This window comes from Sinohyriopsis cumingii, chromosome 6 (assembly GCF_028554795.1).
Source record: "Sinohyriopsis cumingii isolate HCF-2022 chromosome 6, ASM2855479v2, whole genome shotgun sequence".
NCBI lineage: Eukaryota > Metazoa > Mollusca > Bivalvia > Unionida > Unionidae > Sinohyriopsis > Sinohyriopsis cumingii.
In genome coordinates this window covers 36,824,279-36,844,918 of record NC_142966.1, presented here as the reverse complement: position 1 = coordinate 36,844,918, position 20,640 = coordinate 36,824,279, and the positions used below count along the sequence as shown (strand labels likewise).

General features: G+C 37.6%; 1 protein-coding gene across 1 annotated transcript in view; it reads right to left on the bottom strand.

Moving 5' to 3' along the window:
- Window positions 1–16,327, bottom strand: part of LOC149796720 (tryptophan 2,3-dioxygenase-like) — an 83,052-nt gene extending 66,725 nt beyond the window's left edge. Inside the window, exon 1 of the mRNA XM_089961364.1 lies at window positions 16,219–16,327. The gene's annotated coding sequence lies outside the window, so the exon portion shown is untranslated. The remainder of the gene's footprint in view (window positions 1–16,218) is intronic.
- Between the last annotated feature and the right edge of the window lie 4,313 nt (window positions 16,328–20,640).

Here is a 20,640-nt window from a genome sequence, read left to right as displayed (position 1 = left end):
TAGTGATCCAAACAAATTCCAATATTGAACTTGATGTCAGCAGCCTCGAATGTGCTAATGTGCCAAAAGTCTTCATGTATCAGGGTGATATAACCCAAAACGTCTAAAAATAAATTCAGTACAACTCCGAAATAGTGATTTAGTCAAAGAAGTTATAATGAGCACCTTGAAATTCCAGTGAATAATTTAAAGAAATGAATTCTCTGAAATATTAACTGAAAGGCAACCTAAATAAAGTCCCCAAAACCTAATGTTAAGACATGCAATAAAGAAGTTCTGTTTTCTTATCCCATTGTAAAACAAACCCAAAATTTAATAACAGAACCAGGTTAAAGGTTATTTTGAGAAAATTTTAAGTTTTAAACAAGGTCAGGTTTCTTACGAAAACTTCAGTTAAGAACATGTAATGCATCGGGTACACTAGGAATTCCCAAGAGGAACACCAGTTTCCTAAATTTAAACTCAAGTAAACGTTTAATTCCATTAATAATGAATTAATATATAATCTAAAATCATAGATAAATATTAGTTATGTATTATATTGTTTACACAACAAAAATAGTTTTGTCAGGTAGGCATGAAACTCAGTTACTGGATGCCAGAGTTCGTGGGTTCGATCCCGGGCCGAGTCATACCAAAGTCTTATAAAAATGGTACTAACAGCTGCCTCGCAAATCGTTCGGCGTTAAGAAGTTAATGTTAGGACTGGTCGGCCTGGTGTCAGGATAATGTGACTGGGTGGGACATCATGCTACATGTCTGCGGCATGATGTCCCAGTGCAAGACATAACTATAAACTGCCACACTGCAGAGATCGTAGCGATATGACTGAAAAATTGTTAAAGCTACGTTAAAAATTTGAATCACACACACACACACACACACATACACACACACATAAACTCAATTACTGACCAAGGTCAGTATCACAATTTAGATATACGTAACAAATAATTATTGATAAAGTGCAACAAATACAAATTAAATATGTATCACAAGCGTTGTGACATGTTTTTAAAGTTGCGTTTGTATATGTCAGCGGTATCTAGAGTCTCGGCTACAATCTACATTTATATTAAGAGAAAACAAATCTTTGCATTGTACCATGTGAATAATATGTACACGGAGAAACCACCAACTTTGCTTTTATTGCAAAATACCACTGTAACAATGCATCTTTTGAGAGCAGTGAAAAGGAAACTGAAGTTTGCAGCTGTGTAGGGTTCCCCTGCTACCGATGGTCTAAAAATGTGCTTCAAACTGAAATAGAGTATGTCTTTGATCAAGGAGAGCTGAGGAAGTGAATGGAAATGTACAACTGTACAGAATTCCGCCCCCATCCTTAGTCCTAAAATGATTGGTGCATAATTTAGAGCAATGAGAAGGGGAATCCCTAGCACTTGTCATATTCTTCTCAGGTAATGCCTTGTTTCCACGGTGATATTTTGCAATAACATCCTATGAAATTATTCAGCTATTCACATGCACGATCACTTTAAGTGAACTAGGCTCATTGGATTTATCATACAAAAATGTGAAGATCACACAGTGTAAAGAAGCATTGTCTGCTGGTACGACTCGATCTTGAAGATCGCCATCAAAGTTGACCACACGTAGTCTAATTAATTCTAAATGAAAATGATGCCACTCAAACGTTCAACATGTCCAACCCAGCATCCATCTTGACAGTATTGTTCTCGCTACTCCTGAATGGATAGTCGTACCAATATGAGGTTATCACCAACAGACATTTTGTGATGTCTTGGTCCTAAATTAAAATGGAGAAATGATGTTAAGAAGGCCACCATTGTAGGCATCTTGAAAATCGCTGTTCTACCCCATAATAGAAAGTCATATTGCCATCAGGTCTTCAAAGAAAAACGTATGATGTCTAGTCTGTTCTAAACAAAAGTGGTGCTGATCGGATGTATACTATGGACACTACAGTGCTGCTTTGGTCATATTAGTTTGATATTCTTGGATGAGGGATCGTGAACTTGCTATCATATGTGATCTGAAACTGTTTCAATGCAATATATTACACGTAAACAATTGAATATTGATAATTTCAGATGTTCAAAAAGTAGGAATAAAAAATAACTGAATTTGATTTTATGCTCTCTCCCTCACCCATCTCGTACAATTGTTATAGGTATACATTTCGTCAATAGTTACTAGCAAAAGTCATCAATTTGATGCAGAATATAACAAAACACTCGTATTATTGTTATTAGGGCTTTCAGAATCTACTTGCCTGATACCAGGAAGAAGTTCCTATTAGTCATGGGCATTATCCCGTGGGAAAGACAAAAAGAAAATAAAAGAGAGCTCGTGTATAGTTAGTAATTGTTTATGTTTTGCAATTTTCATACTTTGCGATTTCCCCAAAGTACATATATCATCACCTTTATGTATGATAACATATATCGCAATCTTCATTTACATAATGGTCCACAGTTTCTATAACCAGTCGATCCCTCTTAGAGTGCATAATTTAAATTTTGTAATCCGTGACATAACATGAATATTTGAAGAAAGTTTTGACAACCGGTGTACTATATATTTGTATTTTAACCACACACACACACACACACACACACACACACACACACATATATATATATATATATATATATATATATATATATATATATATATATATATATATATATATATATATATATAAAAGAACTTGACTTTTATAGTGTTGGTATAAAGAAATTTGATATACCAATACTGTTGTTATATCAAATTGTGATCCTCCTATGACGCAATAATATGCATATATAAACATTCTTGCAACTGCGCACTTGCCACTGTGACGTATGAAAATAACGATAAAAATATTAATAATCCCCGATTTTCTAAATGAATTTAATATGACACACAATTTCATCCCAATCCATTCTGCTTTCCGTTCCCCCTCCCCTCTCATGCATAAGGGACAAAATACATATAAACCTGGAGTGAGAGAGATAAAGAATTTGGGCTGGATGAAAACCATGAAAATGAACTTTGACCAAGTAGCATACAAGAATATGACTCATTGTAACGGTATGTGTGCACTTGTCTTGGTATTTATATAATCAAAGATTTGAAGTTACAAACCCTGTCGACATTATACGGTAAATTTCTCGGTTACATGGTACACATACATGTACTATGATGTGTGTAGGTGATCTGAATTTTTAGCTTTAACAATCTGTCAGTCATATTGCTACGATATCTGCAGTGTGGCAATTTATAGTGATGTCTTGCACAGGGGCACCATACCGCAGACGTATAGCACGATGTCCCCCGCCAGTCATATTATCCTGACACCACGCCGACCAGTCCTAACACAAACCTCTTAATGACGAGCGCCAAGAGAGGCAACAGCACCATTTTTATAAGTCTTTGGTATGACTCGGCTGGGGTTTTAACCCGCGACCTCCCGCATCCGACGCGGACGCTTTAACCATTAGGCCACCAGAGCCGTCCATACTGTGATGTATTTAATGTTTAGTTGTTGTTTCTTACACCTATTATAACGTTCTAAAATCGATTAGTATTAATTAAATATGAAAATGTCCAAAACCGCCCTCCACCCCTCTGGACCATAGTAGCAAGATACGGGCGAAAATCTATGCAGAGGAGGATTTTCGTTTATGTCATCCCACGATGCCTCTGGACTTATGAATGATAGCAAAAGTTAATTCAAACCGACCAAAGAAAGAGAGAGAGAGAGAGAGAGAGAGAGAGAGAGAGAGAGAGAGAGTATGGTCGGTTGTACTGTTATTAAAGCAGAATAACTATTTAAATCAACTGTAAATATATTAAAATATTTTAATTACCTCTTGTTTGTTCATAATTTTGCTTGGTTTCTATTCCACACTAATTTTCATGCGCTGGTACGTGAAGGGCTGAGCGTTCATGCCATTGATTGATCTAACCATGTGTTTGTCTTGTTCTACTTCTTTCATTATAACCATCTTTCATATTTAAATCATAAATGTCTTATGTTGATTTAATCAATGTAACAAAAATAGAAGCTCACAAAGAAAACAATCAACTTACCAAATTGCAAAGGTGATTTTAAATAGCAACAAAAGGCACATGCTGCATTTTGTACCGGATACACTCGCGCATTTCCTAAATTCCCGTTCTATTCTGCCCAAAGTTTGAACTTTAGTTGATACATTGTCACATAATGGGTCAAGCGCATATCTTCCTTAAGGCAACTTCAGTTTCAGTGAATTTGCCATGGGCAAACTGACTTATGACATTTGTGTTGCTTTGGTGTCAACCTAAACTTTTAGAAATCTCATTTTGTATTTTAATAGATGAATTGACAATTTAGATATGTTTGATATTCTAAAGTTTTTATTTTGCACTGTCTAGACTTTATGCATATTTTTGTAATAATGTTAGTTCTCATCCCCCAACTGGATGGTAATTTTTATTGTGTCAGTAAAAGAGGTCACAAAGTTGCAAAACAGTGCCTGAGGTGTTGTTTTCGGCAAAATAACTTAAACGTATATTATTATAAGATATGAGCATTTAGGCTCATGTCTGTCTGTCTATAGTTTTAATTGCAGGTAAAGTAGTTCCTAAGCTTGAAAAAAAATCTTCTCATGGTTATGCAGGAAAGGCCTAATAAGAGAAAAAATATTCAGGTTCTCAGGTTGATGGTAGTCTTTGATTGTGCGCAATTAGTCCTCACAGTGATGGTAAAGTAAGAATAGTCCTCATAATGTTTAAAGAAGTCTGCGGCAAAAATGAAGTGATACAGATATTGTCTGGGTTGTAGTTAAGCTTACTCTTAAATTTTTAACATATACTTTCATTCCTTCTTATGGTCCTCGAAATTTAGTCATATGTCAAGGTCCTCACGAGTATATGAATACACGTATGTGTGTGTGTGTGTATGTGTGTGCGTGTGTGTGTGTTAGAAAGAGAGAGAAAACGGTTAAGCAAAAACTGGAGGGATTTTAAATGCAATAAGCTCAACATCCATGTTTGAAGTAACTGGTAGACAAAATAATCAGATACCTTGTTATTTTCGTTATTCCCCATCCCTACCCAAAGAGGAGTGGTTAGCGTGTGACCATGTTTTAGACACGAGAAGTAAATTTTCTCTGTCCTTGTGTAGGATATGTAAAAGATAGCGGAGTCCGGACTCTATCAGCTACTTCTTCCATTTTATTTGACAAAAGATTTTCACATTCATACACTCATTCATCAACAATAGTGCGTTAGTTAACTCCTTATGGTCTCCATCCTGAGTTCATATTTATACGTTAGTTCCATCTGTCGTTGCAACGATCATGACCTATCGTGACTGGAACCTATATTAGAGGAAGAGGATGTGTCATCATTCATAACAATAAATTCAGTAATTTTTGTCGTTTTAATAATAACACTGTCAGTACTCAAATCCGTCACCAACAGTTGCACTTAGTAAGTGACTTACTGAGTCACAATCATCTGAAACATAACAAACGAAAGAGCAACTGAATTTAGTTAGAATGTATACAGGCTTTTTGTGCTTTTGCATGCACTATTTAGTCAATGTTTAATAGTAGATCTCTTTGGCAAGGTCTTTGAATGACTTCTTGAATCAGCTTGAAAGATACCATGTCCCTAGTCAGTCATGCCATATATAATCAAAATATAGTCCTCGGAAACATAACAAACGAAAGCGAAACTGAATTCATTTAGAAAGTGTACTGGCTATGTTTTATGGTGTTTTTGCGTGCACTGTTTAGTCACTGTTTAATGATAAGTTTGAAGAGAACATCTCCTTGCCAAGGTCCTTGAAGGACTTACTGAATCAGCGTATATGATCGCACGTTCATAGTCACGACATAGTTAATCAAAATACCAAACATACGAATAATTCATCGGTCACAATCATCTGAAACATGACAAATGAAAGGGAAAAGTAACTAATTATTGAGAAAATATACAGGCTTTATTTTGGGGTGTTGGTGGAATGCATGCACTGTTGAGTCAATGTTTAAAGACAGATTTGAAGTTGAATGAATCTTGAATCGGCTTATGTGATAGCATATTGATGGTCCGCCAAGCTACACACAATCAAAACACGAAACATACAAAAACCAACAAACAAGCACATGATAGACTATTAATACAAGAAAAATGTGATAGTGTGCTTTATCCAGAGACCAACCAAGACGGCCAACTTACTCTAACAGGGCCAAGATTCAAACCCGCTACATACTGATTGTACATCTAGAGTCCAAGGTCTTTTACAGCTGCTTACTTTAAGGGTCCGAACGAATAAGTCATCAACAGTGGACGGCTAGCCGTCTCGAGCTCGTGTCCAGCATTTTGCTTGAAGATGGACCGCGGTTGAATCGGGCTGCTGTGAGCTAGCAGACAGATACAAACAAATTGATATAAGCTGCCAACGCAATTAGATAGAAACTGGCTGTGTAATAGTATATGCCATTACGAATCGCAGTTTCACAAATATAGTATTATAGAAGATAATACAGGAGTTAAAGTATCAGACCAACGGTGCATTTGTACCATTCCAAGAAAGATTAAATAGATATTCATGCGTCATATAAATTCTTTAATGTAGCCGAGAAGATGCTATGTTTTTCAAATACGTATCCAGAGCCCTCTGATAAATTAATCTTATTACGAACAACAGTAAAACAAAGACGACAAAACGTGGAGAAAGACGCATTAAAGCTCCATAGAAGAACTTGAATGATATTGAGAAGTAAAATCTAAGTCGCTTACGTTAAATGAGTCGCCGGTGCGAGTAATGTCAACTGTTGCGGAGCTGGAAGACAGTGAAAAACCTAGCGAAGGCAGTGAAATATATAAAGAAGTCAGCTAAAACACGTTAGGACGGAAAAGACAGCAAAGGAGGCTAAGATCTTTGCGATCACAGTGAATTATGGAGATGCCTTCGGCCTACAACCTTGCACGTATGTATAACAATACATTATTTGAGTGACAAAGGATATTCAGAAATGATTCAGAGCCATGAGGACGTTATTCCAGTATAGAAACACAGAACTTATAGAGCTCGGCCATGTCTTAAATTTGCTATCGGGGTCACGTATTCAGCCTGTCCGATCATGTTGTACAGTCAACAAGTATTACCGCGAAAGGCGGAGAAAACTTGCCAACACACTCATCAAAGAAAAAGCGTGAGATGTCGCCAAAGAAAAATAGCAGACGATGCCGTAACGGAAATAAAAAAGTATATTACAATATATTTATAGATAAAGAATTAGTTAATATTTGTCCTTATGAAAGGTCATGCCGACCATAAATCGACTTCAGCAGGTAGCGCGATGCCGTCGAATATGGATGTCAAGCGTTATAAGTGAGGTATATTGACTTACATGATAAGGAAGTTTCCAGTTGAGCCAAAGCTATATGTGAGGCAGACAAATCACAGCTGGTTGTGAGGCAAACTGAAAAAATTCAAACAATCCACAGGAGACCGTGGAATAAGGAAAGCAAGAAGTCGACCAAAGGAAGGTATACTTGCACGTTTACAATTTCCCCCAAAGGAGATGCGTTTGACCTTGTCACAGCTTTGTGAAACTGCAGCACAGTTACATATCAATATTTCTTTAGGAGGAAGACTGATAAGATTGAACATCTGGTTACTGATGAGGAGAAACCGCTGCATCACAGACATAATTGCCGCTGAAGCAGCTGCACAAGCTCGACGAGTTTAAGTTACAGTGGTGATCTAGTGATTTACGAGATTACCAGGTAATTATCCTAATAGAATACTAACTAGGCGGGGACGTTGTGAAGCTTCTCTCAAGCATGCATTAGGGAAATATATCAACATTACAGCGCGCGGACGCCTCTGAATTTCACTTGTCAAGGACTTTATCATGGCGCTTAAACCCACAAAATGCATCGATTCACCAAAAAATCAAAATACTCAAAATATCAAGCTCTAATTACCCCTGCGATATTTATTATATCAATATGCTTTACCTCTAAGTGGCGTGCTAGCAAGCATGAGGGAATCCTAAGATCCGCCAAGTGACGTCTTGGTCTTCATGTATTCTTTGACAGAATCATTTAGAGATTCCTTCTACGACTGTAGGATGCATTAAAATCATGGAACATATCCACATGAGATTTTTGAACAAACGGATAAAGTTTTATGGGCAAGGTCATGTCGGTAGCATCCGGCATCAACACGGTTTGCAGGCTCTTCTTCTAGTTTAGGATGGCTATTGGAGTCCGGCCGTTATATCCAGCTCTGTTCCAGGAATGAAGTAAATGTATCTAGGCTCTGGAGGGATCAAAACATGTTTTTCTTTATGATATTTACCCTACTTTAACCGCATCAGCTTCGTTAACACGACAGTGATGTTACGGCCTAATGATTTAAGACGCTGCGTGTCCACAGCTGATGGATTTGAAAGGTTCAAAACCAATCTATTTCACCAACGTAAATTTCTTTTCTCCACGCTGAAAGTAAGTTCCACCGATTATTTATTGTCATTATGCGCCCGAACCTGAGTTGGATTTGTCGTGCGTGTTTTTGTGTAGCATCTCGCAATGTTTGAAGCTATGATGGTAAATTATACAACAACTGACATTCAACTTGGTATCACAAAAGAAAAAGATTTCTCTGTCGTTAATATCTCTTCGTCGGTGACTCCTGTAAGTCTAAGCACAGTTCATGTGGAAGCGGTCACGTGTTCAAAATCTCGGTTCCGGCATTGATCATTGGTCCGGTCGGAGCAAGGAAAACCCCATGTCTTCTCAATCTAATTAATGGTTAACGTGGTATCGGCTGTATATGATTGCAAGATCCGCGAACAATCAGCTGTCTTATGACGTAGTTAGGGATCTGACGGAACCGCTTATGTCGTCAAAGACATCTTCATCGTCAACCATTCAGTTCTTTTCCACAATCGAAGGACAGACTGAAACTGATGGCCTTGACTCGAAATACAACACTATTTTCCTGTACGGTGATGTGATGTTTGATGTGCAAGACAAACCACGATAATATGTTCCCGAGGCATGCATTTACACTGACATGATCGATGTGACCCAACGATAAGCACCAGTGTCCAAAGTGTTATGGCATAATTATAACATGATGACAATTCGTGGAGCTGACGCGAATGGCCTCGCAAGCATCTGCTGCGACTCGTGTGCTGCCTACGCTTCGTGATAATCAGTTTTGTAATATGTTCTCAGACATCACCTTGGACCAGACGGTTTGATCATGATTGACTTGCACAGTGGGCCGCACAAGTATCGGGCGGGTTTGAATACAAAGGTGTGAAGCAATATAACGACCACGATAAACATATAATGACGAAACCGGAAATAGATGTTCATCAGCGGTTGCTAACCGATGCCGAAGAGCTGTGCTCGTATTACCGGGACTTCTCCGAGATAAAATTGTTGCCCTCAATTCAATCCAGAACGCGAAATCACACATCGGGTTGCATGGATGGTAGGAACAGAAGTACAACCTGGTCTGATTGTCAAGACAGCCAAACGCTTCATAAAGATCAAAACAGCCAGGAAATAAACGTCGCTGGCCATGAAATTCTTACCAAAGCAAATCCAGAAGGCCTAAATGAATCTATAGCCGCCGTTGAAGCACACAAGATTGCAGAAGACACTGTAAAGGATGAAAAGAAAACTGCGAGTTTTCCAGAAGAACCATGATTTAGGTTAACCTGGCCTGTGACGCCAATAGTGGCAGTTACAGAGTCTCTACCTGAAGCGTGGACTCTCATACATATTGTTCGAATTCTTCCCAAATGCGCCCTCGAATGATTTCCTTTCGTTTAAGCCAACGGCGCCAGTGGATCTTCCATGTATCAATACCCTGTTAATGTACCTTATTTTTTGTTTTCTCGTGGACCAGGAAAGGCACGTGCTTGATCTGTATGAGGAAACTGCTAAAAATATGTCACTTCTGCGTAAACTTCTGAAGTTGAATAGAGATCATCTCGCAAAGATCTCATCCGCGAAAAGAACACATATCTACAAAAAGCTAGCAGGACGCCCACGACTTATGTTGACATCGACCCATGTGCAACAGTTCTAAACAGCTAAACATCAAAGTTGGTGGAGAGTCACTTAAGTTGTTAGCGGTGGTCGCGATGAAACACAACGTCAAAAAATATTTCTAATCCTCGATGCCATTACAGTACTGTCGGTGGCTGCAGCTTCCGAGGTTTCAAATGCAACTGCGTTATGAACCGTATGAACTACATCCGGAAAGGCTCTGCAATATGCGGTTGGTGAAGAAATTTTTTTTTTCTCTCGCAGGGTTTTTAAAATAGGAACTGTCTTCGACTACTCGGCACTACTCGCACAATGTTCTTGATCCAAGGTCTTCAGTTCAGCTGGTTCAACACCCACTCGATAAATTCCGTAACATCGTCATCGCGTGACTGTTCAGAATATATCGCGTATATGTAATGTTAAATCAAGCACAAACACCAAAGGCGGCTAAGCATCCTTCTGCATAAACATTGAGTTATTCGAACTGAATTCATCTGCAGCGATTAAGTATGCTCCCACTGTATATGTAAACAATTCGTAAGCAGTTTCCAGTTTGTCGATGCGTGATATTGGTGAGAAGAAAAAAATGCCCGTGATCATTTATCAATACTGATATTCTACACCAACCACCTTTACTTCCGGTTAAGATAACCAAGTGTGATCCGATATCTTGTAACGTTAAGATGCGAGATTTAGGTTGTCGAAGTCATTCTCAAGAGACAATAACAATATGTGCCTAAATCAATGCAAGGATATCAAAAAGGTTTTATGAAAGTAGCTATATGTGTTAGTTAATCGATTAACGATTATCGATAGACTAATTTTATATGAATCGTGGTTGTCGATGTGGCTACAACTTATATATTCTTTCATTGATTAGCAGGGTTTATAGTTATCATATGAAAATGTTTGTATGTTATATTAATATCACCACAGATTAGACAGTTTTGTGGTTTTCGTAAGTGCAATGATATTATAGAATTTAATTCGCAAAATGAGAAAATAAACTTCATTTTTTTCCTGAAAAATATGGAAATTCTACTCAGGAATTGACGAGAATGCTGAGATACATATTAAATTTAGTAAAGTAATTTATCAGTGTCTCAAAACTCGCGAAACTTTTCTTAATTATATATATCTGAAAGATTGAGTCGATCAAGTTATTAGATTATCTTCTTTGATAAACATGAAAGCTGTAATGTTTAATTATGAATTGCATTATCTATCTATCTATCTATTTATCTATCTGTCTGTCTGTCTGTCTCTCTGTTCGACTGTATTTCTGTCTCTCTGTGCATTTGTACATAAGTTGGCCGATCTATTAATCCAACCGATTTACTTATACATCTATCTATATAGTTATCTATATATCGATGTATGTCTGACTCTGTTTTTGTCTTCTAGTCAACAAATCTAATTTCAATGAAAACCTCTTATTTATTAATTTTAATAAGAATAGTCCCAGTTCCTGCCCCCTCCCCCCGTCTCTCTCTCTCTCTCTCCAAATTTACTCTCAAACGGACAGCTAAAACACAAGATAATAAATAGTAGAGATCATCAAAGTTCATCATTAGTTACTTAACATTCTTCGTCGTTAAGATCAGCATTTTATTATTGCATTCTATTTCTGATGTTTTCACGATGTGTTTTGATTTTTCAATCAAGGAAATTTGTGCCTTCCGATTTGTAAGTACACGCTTTCGTTTGGTTTGGTTTTGATGGTTTAGCGCTATTCTTCAGGACATGATCAGCTCACATGACGGTTCAGTATGTTTGATGGAGAAAAAAAAACCTGTTGAAGAACCGCCGACACATGGGAAGCTAATGGAAAGCTTTCTCACATACCCGCATTGCCGCCGAGACTCAAAATGACGGTAAGATGTCAGGAATCTATAAGGATGAGAGCCTCTAGACGACTCATGCCAACCAGGGCCCAGTCACTCACGGAGTATATATAGACACACACACACACACACACACACACACACACTGCAAAGACATGGTATAAAGAGGACATATGACCAAATAAACATAAGTGGATACAAAGATGTGCAACCTCATTTTGGTAAGAAATGGCTCTTTACGATGTAGAGAAAAATTATGAAAATAAACAACGAGGTGAAAAAATAGAAAAGTGCAAAAAAATATTATACCTATTTATGTAAAGGGGAATTAAACTTTAACAGAAGGAGAAACTACAATGAATTAATAAATATTGATATCCAGAAACGATCTATATCTTACGAAATCTCATTTATTTAATAGCAATTCTAAGTTCACCTTTCTTTCATCACATGATCTGTGGAGACATCTATTTTGGCAAATATAGAAATTGAAAAAACAAGTAAAAGATATTAAGCACTTATGCAGATGCTTAGAAATCGATACATGACTCGAAGTTACGAAGTGTTGATTTAATTATCCTGATCTTACTTGCTAAAATTGCGAAATACCAACCTGGGATAGATCTTAACAACCTAACTTAGCCTAGATCAGCTGACGAGTATTGTTTGCTTTCCGATCATGTGAATAAACCTTTTATATACTTTTGTTGGATCCGTATGTTTATTTTCCAACTAAAATAACACCCAGTCCATCATTTAGACTAATCTAATGACCGGAATTTGGAAGCATCGATACTGAATATATGTACCACAACTGGAAACATTACTATGACAGATATAAATCGATGAAGTAAATAACATCCATACGGTTTTCTAGCTTAATCTATTTTATAATAGTTGAACGTTGATCAGAGCGCGCACCTTGGCAGCACCCAGTGAAAATGGAGCTCGTTATTGTCGAGTATATTGACTTTCTCCATGTAAGATAGGCGTGAATTTACTTGAACACAAATAAGAAACTCTTTGATGAAGTAGTATGATAAAATAGGTTAGGGTGTTTGTCAATGATCGAGTAAACGCCTTCTACATCCCCCATCATTCCGCGCGAACCCGCAAGCAAACTTACCACGAGGCGCCCATGCCAGAGGAGAGACATGTAGGTTTGATTAGTCACCAAACTAAACCCACTGTTATCATCCTACTCGTACACGTCCATAGTCACAAATCACTCACATTATGAACAAACTGAGCATTATTAGTGGTTGTGACTATTTTATCTGTGAGACTAAAATACTACTGCAGGAAAAGGACGATGCTGTGTATAAATATGTTGTTTTCTTTGTGTGTGACTATATTTTATATTTACTGTCACAGAGACTGAGTGAGAATATTATATTAAACACCTACCATGTTACATCCAATGGCTAAAAGCTCAAAGATTGATGGGTATTGAATTTATTAAGAATTGATTGATGGGTATTGTATTTTGGAAGAATGTTAGAATGTAACTAATGCGAGAAATCGCAATGTCCGAACAACTGAAAGTTTTAACATTACAAAAAAGATTAAATTGTTTTTTCACTTAAAACTGCGTCATACAGATTTATCAAATACGTTTCAAAGATGAAATATGATTTTTAAATATGTATCAAGCGCATCTTGATAAATTAATTGACCGAGGGATTATTGAAGCACAACGAAGTAGACTCGGTCAAGCGTTTAACAAAACCCCAGAAAATACATTGTTTAATATTGTGCGAGAAAATATCAAGTCGCTGACCACAGTGAGCGAAGCACTTGAAGAAGATAGTTACGTCATCAGCGACAGCGAAGACAGCGAGGATCACTATATTTTGAGAAATACTTTCAGTATTAATATTTAATGGCACCCGCACTCACTAACCGATAAAACTAGATTTAAAATACCCTTTCTATGTCCAGAAAAGCAAAATCCATAGTCGAGATATACAGACAATCCAGAAGGTTTAGAATTATTGCATTTGATGCTGCGAACAGAAGCATGCGGTTTGGAGCAGTACTCAGTGATTAATTATTTCAGCTCATTTGGCCTGGCATTCATGTAAAAGAAAGACATTGAAACAAAACAATTTAAGTAAAATCATGAAGCTAATTTATTTCCTACAATACAAAATGAAAATTCAAAAGACACTAATTTGTTAATTAAATTCCAAAATATACTAAATGTCCTATCATAAATCCAAAAATATGGAAAGTTCCGAATGAACTTGAATGTCTTGATATAACACAATGATGCAGTCCAGAATGTGTTTGAATGAGTTCACCAAAATCCAAAGTAATTTAATAATCCAAAATTCAATGATCAATTTAGTAACTCCAATGATTATTTTAAATAAATAATTCCTGTCGAATCATATTTGATTTCAGGAACACAGATATCAAATCTAATCACAACTATACACCCACAGATTGTTCTAGAATATGACTGAATTATCTGTTTATCAAATCCATATTTTTTACACATTTAAATTTATCTATATTATATCAGAATGTGAAGCAGTATAACGGATAAACCCAGTCTAATTGTAAATAAGACTGACCTTGAACTCAAATGCTATGTAAACGTTCTGTTTACAAATTACAGTCCAGAACATAGGTTAAACATACAATACAGATGAAAAATACATAATACAATGTATTGTATAGCAATACAACCAAAATCAACATTCTCACAAAGAAAATATTCTAATACAAATAAACTATTCTCTGTGGACAATATTCTCACACAAAGAAGTAGATTATGTTAGTGCAAACAGTCTCTGTTCAATGCAGTCAAAAGCAGTGGTTAGCATATTTGACATTGCATTGATCTCGTATAATAAATTGCCAGAATCTCACCAATATTTTTTTTTTTTGGGGTGGGGGGGCACAAGTGGTTCACCAATGTAAACAGTACACTTGTGTGATTTATGGAAAGTCATGAGCTATAGAAGGCTTTGGCCGTATATCAGTAGATTCGGTCCAAAAACAACTACTGGTACTACTCCACCCAAGCTTTCCCCTCCCCGAAAAAATGGTTGGTCCCTAGTGTACATAAATACAGCGTATATCTTATTGTGTGTGTGTGTGTGTACGTGCGTGCGAGTGTGTCTGTGGAAGGGGCTAGGGTGTTATGTTCTGTTTGCAGTGGGGCAACAAGATTACCCGTTGTACGAAAATCGGGTCTTCCAAGCAGATCAGTAAGTAAAACAATTGTCACACACACACACACACACACACACACACTCTCTCTCTCTTTAAGGGCAGTCTTTACTCCCCTTCCTAGTTGTATTGCTGTCTTGTATTTAATAAATAGTATAGAACGCCTTCTGCGGTTATTCTCCAATAAGAAATAACATTACACAGATCTAAATGAGAGTGTATGGATAATGACTGCATTGCTTTTTAATCCGACACTCATGTGTACACCTAAGCTAATGTCGAAGTTTTTCTAGGTTGCCTCCGACATGTCAACATGGGTATAAACAAAAGAAGCGTTCTCTCTCGCTTTCTCTCTCTCTCTCTCATTACTGTCCTTGGCAGACCTAGGAACGAACCTGTTCGAAAATATAAAATATTACGAACTTATTATATACATAAAATGAAAGTCGTTTTCAAAGTTTGAGAAACATCAAAGGATTCGTTTCAGAGATAGTGTGCCTCAATGTTAATATAGTTCCTACATTTTAGTCAAGGGTGTAGAATTCCTCCATAACTTTTCACACGTTATGTAACATGATGTAAATTCCCTTAACAGCCTAAAAGGATAGTCTTCCGATTGCCCATAGGTAATTAGATAAGTAATCGCTAAGTATGTATGATTAACAAGTCGGGAAGTTATACTGAATTCCAGGAGCATCTCGATCTGAACTCAGGTCTGGTCTCCATATTATTTGTGGGCACTCCTTTGACCTTTAGCTATGGTAAGCTATTGGCCTTGGGCGTGTCTCCCCCCCCCCCCCCGTGGCTTTTCCGAAACACTTAAAGACTTTTGTCTTCATTTATCCCCCTCCGATTTTTGTGTCTTGTTTTTTCAGTAGAAACTCCAAATGATAGGATAACTCAAGTTCTCCTGACCTCAGAGTACTTCTTCCATATTTTTAATATAAATTTTTTGCATACACAGCTATTATGTGATAGTAAAGCGTTCGTTAATACTACCTATTTTGTATCGATTGTGTAAACTTACACTGTACCTCACCTGCACTTTCCATAGTGTAAGAAGTTCATGAATAGTCCATATTTTCTGAGAGAAAGGAAACATTTTTTTAAATAAAAAGTGAACTATTAGACAGTTATAGAACACTCATATATTAAATAACCATACCTGACTTTGAGTCACGAGCTGAAGGTGGAAATTTCTTTATCCCTGCTAAAATTTATAAATACATTGAGATCATCCGACTAACATTATCTGGTTGCCAATTACAAAATACACCCTCTTATAATCAGATGTTCTCCACGGTTCCCTAATCTCATATTTTAAATAGCAATACTGTTATGTACGATATAAATATATCAACCATATAATGTATTTATATTTTTAGGCTACAGGTAATATAACGCAAATACCAGGTAATTGGGTCACCGTAACGTGACATGTTTACTAACCGATTTAAGTAAAATAGCCAAGAATGGGGTACCAAAATATAATATATAGCACAGCGCCAACCGATAAGCAAAAACGTGTACATGAGAAGGTAGGTTCCAAGTACGATACAAGATTTAAGACCAGAATCGAACAAGTGTGTCACGCAATCACATTATCTATTCATTATTTGGCAATAGGGATTCGTTTGCTCAGTAATGACCCGATATGATCTGTTTCAGTGAGTACCAATGAACGATTGGTTGTATTTGGTTAGACTCATTCTAATGTAACTTTCAGATGCAGACTGGTCAAACTATGGAGATAGAGATAGAGATAGAGGTGCATATAACTTAATTCTCTCTCTCTCTCTCTCTCTCTCTCATGCACACACACATACACACAGATATCTATATATCTATATATATTGTAACGACGCCCTGTTATTAAGAGGTGTGGTTAATTGGGTTCGGCTGGTGTTATCTAGAGGATGGCCTCCCTCGATATTATAGCCCAGTGGGAGTGGAAAGATAAAATTTCAACAGAACTGGGCAAGACTATAGGGAAGTAATAATGCAATACGAGCCCCCTTAGACAAGAAAAATAACAATCTTTAATCAATAAAAGTTGATAGCAGCAACTCCAATTAAATCTAAATAATGTGAACAGAATTTGATGGATTTATTTCATCATAATAACGATGGGGAAAAGAGCGCAATATCCACGACTGATTGCATCACCTTCCTCCCTTGACCATGTATCCACGCCTTCCTATTTCCTCAAGCCTTCCTATTCTCTACGCTTCATCCATTCCTGGACTTCCTAGTCCTTGATTCTGAACTCGTCACTTCTTTTTTTTACGGACTTCCATCTTCGGACTGTCCCGTCTCTCCCCGGAAAGCTGTTCCTTAAAGAACAAAATTAGCCCTAAATCTCTGTATGTACCATTTTCTACACGTACATAAAATCCCTTATTTACGTTACTCAGAAGGATACTAGCTATCCTCACTGCATAAATTCTGAACTAATTCGTTAGAACACCACCTTCGATTCAAATCGACAGGCCATAAATTAACACGTTAGCGGTATATCTAACATTACTGCATCTCTTTAAAAACGCTACCACCTGCTCGATTACTACTACATAAAATGCACAAAATTCTAGATCACAGCAATCCATAACATACAAGATTATTTAAACATTACATCATCAGATATAAATATGCGATTATCGTTAATTCACGATAATCAGTATCGTCCTAAGAAAGAAATTATTTCATAAAACCATATGAAATCCTACACATATGAAAGCGTGGATAACATGCAATCGTCAGTACTATCAATGAACTTGTAACTGTAAAACTAAAGAGATAATCTGCATAACAACTCTAGCATTAACAGATTTCCATGTTATTGAACAAACGATACATAATTTGGATCCGAGTCATATAAAACACATTCACACAAAACAAATAATCAAAAATGGAAGATAACGTGGAAAATTAAAATTGCGTACCTTAATGCTCTTCTTTTTCAGAAATTGCGCGTGCTAGCACTAATCTCTGTCTTTTCTTACAAGAAATCCACCTGGTCCCCTTTTCTTGTTTAACGAGGAAAGCACTATTCTTTTTAGGCTTCCTCGGCGTCAAACTAATCTGTGTCAGGAATATTAAGACTAAAGAATTTCGATCAAGGTCGTCACTTTAAATTTACATTACTTCTAAAGTGTACGCCTTAATTTACGCTGGCCAATTGTAAGCAGCATATCAATTTCCCTTTGAAAATGATAACTTCATATGGGTTCCTATCAAATGGTTATGGTTGGTAGCTCAAATGTTTACTTTCTCAAGACAGCGTTACAATGCCCTGGTCAAATCTCAATGAGTCATAAATTGTAGCCTTTCAAGTTTTAACACGGACACGGGAGACAAAAGAAGAAAGGTAGAAGTGACCCTTCACAAAGACTTTTCTGGCTTAAATGTCATAAAATTTTAATGCTCAATGCATTCAACTTTAAGGTTCAATACAATTCAAAATTCGACCCCCCCCCCCCCTTAAGAGTAAAATCGGGGATTTTGCTCTCCGTATTTTGAAGTTGCATTTCAAGTTATTGATTACATGTCCTGAAGTGACCCCTTCACCTCAGAATCAATCAGTCTACTCAGACAATCTGCTCCTACATTGGCGCTTCCCTTAATTTCGCGCAATTGATTTTGATATTGCTGAAGAAATAATGACCATCGCATTAAACGTCCATTTGTCAATTTAGCTTGGACAAAATAAGCAAGTGGTTGGTGATCAGTTTCCAGAATAACCTTTTGCCCATAATGATAGCGCTGAAATTTAAGATCCCAAAGATAATCGCTAGGCATTGTCTTTTGGTAACAGAAAAATTACGCCCTGCTGGCGACAACTTCCTGCTGCCATAAGCAACCGGAAATAAGTTTTCATCATGCTCCTGCAGCGAAACTGCACCAAGAACCCCGTCAGAAGCGTCGGTACGTAAGACAATGTACTTTGTCATGTTCGGTAGTCTCACTACTGCGTCTGACCTCAACCTATCCTTCAACATCTGAAATGCTCTGTCACAAGCGTCTGTCCAAATAAGCTTCGTTGGAGCCTTCTTCCTTGTCAAATCAGTCAATGGACTAGCAATAGCGCTAAAGTTTGCGACATACTTACGATAATAACCTGCAAGTCCTAAAAAAGGTCGCACTTCTGTCTTCGTAGTTGGACGTGCGGCGTTCCGAAGTTGGTCGACTTTAGCACTGTCTGAGATTAATGTATCTTCACTGAGTGTGTGTCCTAGATAAGTTAGTCTCCGAAATCCTATGCGACATTTAGATGGTCGAGCAGTGAGACCTGTCTATCTAAGTCGTTCCAGAGCGTTTCTCATTAAGACCACGCCAATAACAAATTTGAAACTCCGGTCCCTCTTAAAGGTTCTAGCAGTTTACTAATCATTCGGGTGAAAATGCTGGGTGCATTCTGGACCCCGACCGGCAGGACTACCCATAGATATGTCCCATCTGGTGTGGCAAAGGCAAGTTTTGGACGGTCTTCCCTACGAACTGGAATTTGCAAATATCCCTTGGACAAGTCTGTTTTAGAAAAATATTTGGCGTTGGTTACTGCGGCAAATATGGACTCAGGATCCATCAAAATTTCGACCTGAAATTCTGTGATCCTGTTTAATTTCCGATAGTCGACACAAAAGCGGTTATCACCATCCTTCTTCTGGACCAGAACAACCGATGAACTATTTTCAGATTTCGCTGGTTCAATGACCCCTAAGTCAAGCATAGTTCTAATTTCGTCCAGTACAGTTTCTAACTTCGCATGAGGTAGTAAATAGGGTTTCAGTTTCACAGGTGTTTAATTAAGCATCTTCAAACTGAACTGTTCCAAATCCGTCATGCCTCGTCTTTCTGTCAAGACACTTGAGTAGACGTGGAGTATCTCCTCCACCTCTTCACGTTGTTCTGACGTTAGCGTTACTTCAAGGACAACGTCGACGTATGTTTAATCCCTCGTCAAAGGACAACCAGAAAGTACTTCCGCCACTCCTCCGTTGTCGACGGGTTTTTCACGATAGTATTTTAGAAGGTTAACGTGCTGCAACTTCTCTTTATGTCCTACCTGGGCACGGCAGTTCTGTCCACCCTTCGTTTCCGTTACAACGAACGGTCCCCTCCAGGATACTTGGAGTTTGTTGTGCTCCAACGGTAACAACAACAGCACCTTTACACTCACTTCAAACCCTCTTTTCTTTGCCCTTTTATCGTAGTACTTGGTTTAACTTCCCTGTGGGTCACAGAGATTCTTCTGGGCCAAGTTGCAAACTTTCTTCATCTTGTTACGGAGATCAACAACATACTGATATGTTGTTTGTACTTTCTCGGATGCCTTTTCATCCGTCCAAAACTGTTTCAATACAGCCATAGGTCCTGTCACTGTCCTCCCATAAACTTGTTCGAGAGGGTGAAAATCATAGACTAGCGTGGGGTTCTTCGTGGTACGTGAAAAGTATCGCAGGAAGGTATCAATCCCAGTCCTTGGGTCGACCTTCGCACAACTTCTTCAGAACTTGCTTCAACGTCCCATTGAAACGCTCAGCTAGACCATTGCACTGCGGGTGATACGGAGTAGTAGTCAGGTGCC